We start from the raw sequence: 7,854 nt of genomic DNA on the forward strand, positions 1-7,854 counted from the left end.
TCTAATGAAGAAACAATAACATACAGATAGTCCTGGACTTGCAACCATTCATTTGGTGATCATTTGAAGTTACAATGGCACTGAAAAAAATGACTTATGACTGCTTTTCACACTTAGGGTTATTGAAGTTCCCCATGGTCATGTGATTTGGCTGCTTAGCAAGTGGCATGTACTTATGACCGTTGTATTCTCCCGGGGTCTTTTGATCACAATTTCTAAGCAAGCAAAGTGAATGGAGAAAGCCAGATTTGCTCAATCAAATTATGATTCATTAAAAAAAACTGCAGTGATTTGCTTAACCTGTGATAAAAAAGGGTCATAAAATGAGGCACAACTGACTTAACAAGTGCCTGGCTTAGCAACATTAAGTTTGGGTTCAGTTTTGGTCATAAATTGAGGACTACCTGTACACTATATTTGAAAGAAGTACCGTACTTACCCCACATAATATCAAAATAGAAGGTAACAGTTACAAAATAATGAAAAAAAAACCCACTTCTCCCACATTTAAAATGTAACCCTGGTCAACCCACAATGCAATCAAGGCTATGTCCCTGGATGTTCAGTTGTCATTTACAATTACAGAAACTGGGTTCACATAAGCATATAATTCCATAATCAAAATATATGGTTGCAATCCCTGTGATTATTTTAAGACTGTCTCTCCTCAGCTGCCAAAATCTTATTATACACAGCTGTAGAAGAATTGTGAGCCAATATTTGGCCTGAATCCACAATTCCTGCTCTCTATCCAATTATAGTCTAAGATCAATCACTCAGAGAAAGAAATGGGCTTCTGAAAATCTAGTTCAACTTTGCAGCAGTGGCTGGAGTTGATGGAAATTGTTCTCACCTCTTATTCTCTCTTACAAACTTTCATGTTAGGATTTTGATAAAAAACAGTTTTTGATGTACAGTATATACAGCTTACTAAAAAGAATGCCCCAGTGCCAGAATTAATGCTCTCTTTATGTTTGACAACACACATGCATACATAAACACAAAGCTGGTTTCAAGATATCACCTGGGATTTACAGCTTGCTAAGTATGATTGGGGATTAATTATGCTTAGGGAGAGCCAGTTTGGTGCAGTGATTAATGCACCAAGCTAAAAACAGGGAGACTTTGAATTCTAATCCAGCCTAGGTATAAAGCCATCTGGGTGGCCTTGGGCCAGACAATTCTTTCTCAGCCCTAGGAAAGAAGCCATAGTAAACCACTTCAGAAATCTTACCAAGAAACCTACAAGAACATCTCCACGCAATCACAAGGAATCATTAGTGATCTGTACAGTGGAAGCAAAGTCAGTTCTGGGATTTTCCCCATGAAAGCCCCATAGGTAAAACCCCTTTTCCCCTCCAGGCCACCCACAGTTCATAGTTCACCAATTGGGTTGAGTTCTCTTTTGGGGGGCAAAAACTGTCTGTGCTGCTCAAACATTTAATAACTTGACCTTGGCGTCTAACATCTCACCAGCATCAGAAGGCATCCTTGCATTCTGGAGCTTCCCTCCCTCCTTAGGAATTCGCCTACCCCACTCCCTTGCTGTTTGGCAAACTGCGAGTGACAACAGGTGCAGCTATGGAGTTGAGTCAGGTTTGATATGCTGACCCTCCAGCAGAATGATAGTCCTGGAAAATAAAACACAACAGGGCACACACCATTACTTCCACGACCTCCTTCACTTGGGCTGACCTGGATGCTCAGCATGAAATCTGTGTACGAATCTAGCTGCCTTTACATCTGTTGCTACCACCCATTCTGCATCGGCCAAAGGGTAGCCTCTCCATAATGCTAGATACTGCAGTTTCCCTCTATGGCACTGGGAGTTAAGAATCTCCTTAATGCCATAGTTCTCTCCTTTGACCAGAGGAGATGCTTCCACAGCAGGTCTTAACTCCAAACTGCAGAAAGCTTTCAACAGGCTGAAGTGAAATACTGGGTGGACTCGCCTGAAGCTTTTTGACAGCTGTAATTCTACAATAACCAGATTTACAATCAGGATAATTTGGAAAGGTCCTATATACTTGGGGCCCAACTTCATACAAGGCTACCTCAGGTTGAGAAACTTTGTAGACAAGTACACTTTATCTCCCACTTTGAATTCCCCCCATGGTGCCCTCTTCTTGTCTGCTTGCCTCTTTTGTGTCTCTCTAGCCTCTTGTAACACTCTCTGCACTACTCCCCACATTTCCTTTAAGGTTTCCATCCACTCAGTCAATGATACTGAGGAAGGTTGTCACTGAGGGATCTCTGTCATTGATGCAAACTCCATTCCACTAGCTACCCTGAATGGGATAAATCCCATACTACTATGCACGGAGTTATTATCTGCCACTTCCGCAAAAGGCAGTTCAGCCCAATTGGTCTGTTGGTAATTTACATAATACCTCAGGTACTGCTCTAACATGGAATTTGTCTGTTCACAGGCTCCATTGGTATTGGGGTGGTAGGTGGAGCTAAGACCCTTTGAATAGCCAATCAGCTTAAGGAATTCCCACCAAAATTTTGTGGTGAATAGCATGCGCCGGTCTGAGATGATGCGCTTTGGGACTCCATGCAGTTGGTAGATATGTTGTATGAATAGCCTAGCCAGGGATTGGGTGGAGGGAATTTTTGGGCATGCCATGAAATGTGCCTGCTTGGAGAACAAGTCCCTAATGGTGCAAATTATAGTGTTCCCAACACCCTCTGGCAAATCCACAATAAAGTCCATGGAGATTTCCTCCCAGAGGTTCATTGGGTTGACTACCAGCTGCAGCAGCCCGTGGGTGGTGGTGGAGTGTTCCTGGACATCCATTTCATTGAGGCACACACAAGGCAGCTGGGCACATATGCTTTTATGTCCTTTTTCATTTTTGTCCACCAGAAGTTTTTCTTCTCTAGGTGCAGGGTCTTCACAAATGCAAAATGTCTAGCATTGTAACTCCTGTGTAAAATCCAGGTCCATTGGCTGGTTGGGAAATATATTTTGGTGCCTTTCCACACTAGCCCCTCCTTCACAGATAGGTCATCTTTGTGCTGCTGGAACCATTCATCACTTACTAGGGCATCTTTTAAGGGTTGCTCCTGCTGAGGCACTGCTTGTTGTCAGGTGAGAACCAGTACTGCATGCTGCTCAGATGGGATGATGGATGTCACCACTGCCTCTCGGGCACTATTGCATTGTGGCATATGGGAGAGGGCATCTGCAAGGAAGCTGATACCAGAGAACGAAGTTGAATTGGTTAAAGTGTTGAGGAGAGGAGAGGAGAGGAGAGGAGAGGAGAGGAGAGGAGAGGAGAGGAGAGGAGAGGAGAGAACAAAAGACTTGGAAGGGATCTTAGAGGTCTTCTAGTTCAACCCACTGCTCAGGCAGGAAATGCTATACCATTTCAGACAAATGGTTGTCCACTCTCTTCTTAAAAGCTTCCAGTGTTGGAGTATTTACAACTTCTGGAGGCAAGTTGTTCCACTGATTAATTGTTCTAATTGTCATGAAATTTCTCCTTAGTTCTAGGTTGCTTCTTTCCTTGATTAGTTTCCATCCATTGCTTCTTGTCCTGCCTTCAGGTGCTTTGGAGAATAGCTTGACTCCTTCTTCGTGGTAACCCCTGAGATATTGGAACACTGCTATCATGCCACCCCTAGACCTTCTCTTCATTAAACAAGACATACCCAATTCCAGCAACTGTTTTTTATGTTTTAGCCTCCAGTCCCCTGATCATCTTTGTTGCTCTTCTCTGTAATCTTTCTAGAGTCTCAACATCTTTTTTACATCATGGTGCCCAAAACTGGAGGCAGCATTCCAAGTGTGGCCTTTCCAAGGCATTATAAAGTGGTATTAACACTTCATATGATCTTGATTCTATTCCTCTGTTAATGCAGCCTAGAACTGGGTTGGCCTTTTTGGCAGCTGCAGCACACAGCTGATCCATATTTTAAATGATTGTCCACTAGGACTCCAAGATCCCTCTCACAGTTACTACTATGTTTAGCGATAGTCTCCTGCTGGCCTTTAGAGCTTCTAGGTTCTTATGATCCATCCAGACCTCAAAGGGGAACTTGCTGCCCTCCAGGAATTGCCTTCAGGTTAAGAGAACCCATCAGATTGTGTAAGCCTCCTTTTCCAGATTGCCCAGCACAGAGTTCTATCTCCCATTTGGCATTCCTTTGGAGTAGGACTACCCATACTGCTACATCACTGGCATCAGCCTGTTCACGAATGGCTTCTCTGGGTCAGGGTGCTCCAACTTTTCAAATGTGACTTGGCAGTCAAGGGACCAATCCAGGAGCTGAATGGGTTTTAGTTTCATTCCCCCTCCCCCCGTTTTTAGCAGATTGGTGATCAGTTGGACTATCTTGGTGAAGGTAGGCATGAGCTGGCAGTAAAAGTTTGCGAAACCCAGGAAAGTCTGCAGTTGCCTCCTGGTTCATGGGGGCTCCTACTCCAATATTGCCTTCATCTTGCTAGGCTCCATCTCCATTCTCTGGCTGGAGATCCAGTATCCCAGGCAGTCTAAGTGAGTTTTGTGAAATTCAGACTTAGACAGCTTCACATAAAGTTGGGCCTCCTGCAATTTTCTGAATATGGCTCTGACCAGCCTCACATGTCCTCAAGGGTCTTGTGTATATAATACATCATCCAAGTATGCCAAGACTCCTGTGTACAGGTGCTCATGCAGGACCTCATTTATCAGTTCCATTAATATGGCGGGGTCCCCTTGCAGCCTAAAGGATATTAGTGGTAGCCAGCTAAACTGTCAACTTCCTATTAAAGTGTAGCAGAATTGAAAGTTTTTATTGCCTTAGAAACAGAAGACATTTGGATGGAGATTGTTATGAGCCAAGCAAATTCATATGATGCACATGTACTTTGTCCTCACACTGTTACCAGCACTAATATATTGTTAGTAATATTTTAAAGTGGCATATCCTTTCTAAATTTGGTGCACAATGCATTATAAATCCCAATACAGCTTGAGGAAAGCTCATCAAAGTAGGACTATTAGATCCAGGAAATAAAAATTTGAATGACCAGTAGATGGTAGCAAAAAGATACAGAATATTTAAATATCCTTTTTTTTGCAGTTTGGATAATATTCATTTATTGGATTTATATCTTGCCTTTTATCCACGGTCTTAAGCTGGTATTATACAACTCCCTCCTTATTTTTTCTTACATAATAACAATCCCATGAGGTAAATTGGTTTGCAGGTGAATGATCATTTCAAAATTAGCCATCAAACTGTTCCTAGCCCAATACTGAATACAGAATGACAAGGTTGAAAAGGACCCTGAAGGTCTTCTAGTCCAACCCACTACCCAAGCAGGAGACCCTATATCATTCTGAACAAATGGCTGTCCAATATTTTCTCAAAAACCTCCAGTGTGGAAGCACCCACGTCTGAAGACAAGTGATTCCACTGATTAATTGTTCTCACTGTCAGAAAGTTTCTTCTTAGTTCTAAGTCGCATCTCTCTTTGATAAGTTTCCATCCTTTACTTTTTGTCTTGCTCTCAGGTGCTTTGGAGAATAGATTGTTCCCTTCTTTTCTATGGCAGTCTCTCATATATTAGAAGACTCCTATTATGTCACTCCTAGTCCTTCTCTTTGTTAAGGCTAAACATACCCAATTTCCACAACCATTATGTTTTAGCCTCCTGATCCCTAATCATCTTTGTTGTTCTTCTCTGCACTCTAGAAGTCCCAACATTTTTTTTTGTATTTTGGTGACCAGAACCAGACACAGTATTCCAGATGTGCTCTCACCTCAGCAGTATGTACTAATACTTCATGTGATCTTGATACTATTCCTCTATTGATGCAGGCAAGGACTGTATTGGTTTTTTTGGCAGCTACAGCATATTGCTGACTCATACTTAAGTGGTTGTCCACTAGATCAGGGTTTTTCAACGGTGGTACGTGTACCACCTGTGGTACTTTGCCACATGGCAGGTGGTACGTGACTGCTAGCCAAGTGTAGCAGGAGAGGGGAGTGAGCGTAAGCGAGCCAAGCCTGAGGGAGAGGCAGCTGCAGCTGCATGACTGCCTGGGCTTGGCAGAAGCCCCAGGAGCTGGCAGGGTTCCAGCTGATTGGCTCCAGCTGATTGGCACTTCCAGAAGCAGCTGGAGTTGGAGGTGTACTGAAGAAAAAGGGGGGGGGGAAGAGAGGAGAGGCTATAAAAGAACATGGTTTGGGTAAGAGAAGGGAAAAAAGACAATAGGAAAGGTTTAATCCATTTAAACAAATGTAATTAGTTTTAACCCCTTTAACTGAGTCTATGGCTTTTAGAAAGTTTCCTTTGAAGGTAAACAGGCTTAATTTACAGGTAAGTCTTTCACAATTGCTGGAGCCTTTCAGTCTAGAATTGCAACATTGTGTCATGTGACAGGCCTGAGGCAGCTTAAAGAGAAAAAAATGGAGTTTGTGTTTATTTTCTTGCTTTGCACTTGATTTCTGTGTCTTTAAGGGTACAAGGAAAGGATTGGGGGGTGCATTCTTACTACACTGTGGAAGACCTCAGAAGGGAAAGAGGAAGAAGGGCTGATCAGCTCAGGAGTCTACAAACTTAGCAACTTTAAGACCTGTGGACTTCAACTCCCAGAATTCCTCAACCAGCCATGAGGGCTGAGGAACTCTGGGAGTTGAAGTCCACAAGTCTTAAGAGTGCCAAGTTTGAAGACCCCTGAACTAGCTGGTAGTGGTGCATATTAATAAACATGGATAAATTCATCATACATTTGTCAGTGCAAAGGGAAAGTGATTCAGCAAAGGAACAGCCACCGAAGAAATTAAAACTGGTACTTTTTTCTTTTTTTCTACAGTTTGTAATATTTTATTAGATTATAGAATAAAATACAAAAATACAAAAGCAAATCTTAACTTCTGTATTTATTGTATGTTATTGTTGTTAGCCGCCCTGAGTCCTTCGGGAGATAGGGCGGCATATAAGTCCCAATAATAAATAAATAAATAAATAGTTGGACACAGTGGGGAAGAAAAAGGGAAGTGAGGGGGAGCAGGGAAAAAGAACAGACTTTCTCTGTTGCAGCAGAAGGAAGTGTTAACACTGAACCTCATCTTTTTACTTTTCCATAATATTATAAACTAGCCATTTCTATAACAATAAATGAATCTAATCAGTAAAACCCAAAATCCCCCCCCCTTTTTAGTCATCAAGTTTTTGACACCTTGCTAAGCACTAGTGGTACTCAAATAGTCATGTCCTAAAAGTGGTACAATCTGTGAAAAGGTTGAAAAGCCCTGCACTATATCCCTCTCACAATTATTGCTGTTGAGCCATGTACCACCTATTCTTTATCTGTGCATTTGGTCTTTTCTTTTTACACGTAAAACCTTACTTTGCTTGCCACTGAACTGCATTTTGTTGGATAGGGCTCATGGCTTTAATCACTACATCATTTTAGAAGCCCTAAATAAGTCAATTGCAGGATTTATTTGGTTTGGATCGTACTTCGTGTAGAAATATAAAGGATAATTTATTTAATCGTGTATTAAATAAGGTATATTTATTTTATTTATTACGTGCATTTGCCACTCATCTCACTACAGGCAACTGTATATAACAACACAATGTTGAGTAATTGTCAGCTGATTTTATTGGACTTAATTTATACAACTATGCATTTATATACACCTAAGTTTTGAACACGAAAGCAAGTCATAAACAATAATGTAGGCACATATATTATGAGCCATTAGCCACATAAGCTTTTATGCCCGAATTAACATATTAAACTTTAAGGTGCCACAAGATTACCTGTACAACAGGGATCTCCCTAAAACAACGAAAAGTGTTATTTTATCGCAGGGGTCTTCAAACTCGGCCCTTTTATGACTCGTGGACTT

At 41.7% G+C, this 7,854-nt stretch overlaps 1 long non-coding RNA gene across 1 annotated transcript; it reads right to left on the reverse strand.

Annotated features, from left to right (window-relative positions):
• Window positions 1–1,615: 1,615 nt before the first annotated feature.
• On the reverse strand, window positions 1,616–7,815 carry LOC310642969. Its single transcript, XR_014492998.1, has 3 exons — window positions 7,766–7,815; window positions 5,754–6,127; window positions 1,616–1,631 (listed from the first exon to the last, which is right to left on the reverse strand). It is a non-coding gene; the product is annotated as an uncharacterized lncRNA (long non-coding RNA).
• Between the last annotated feature and the right edge of the window lie 39 nt (window positions 7,816–7,854).

This window comes from Vipera ursinii, assembly GCF_947247035.1.
Source record: "Vipera ursinii genome assembly, chromosome: 7".
NCBI lineage: Eukaryota > Metazoa > Chordata > Lepidosauria > Squamata > Viperidae > Vipera > Vipera ursinii.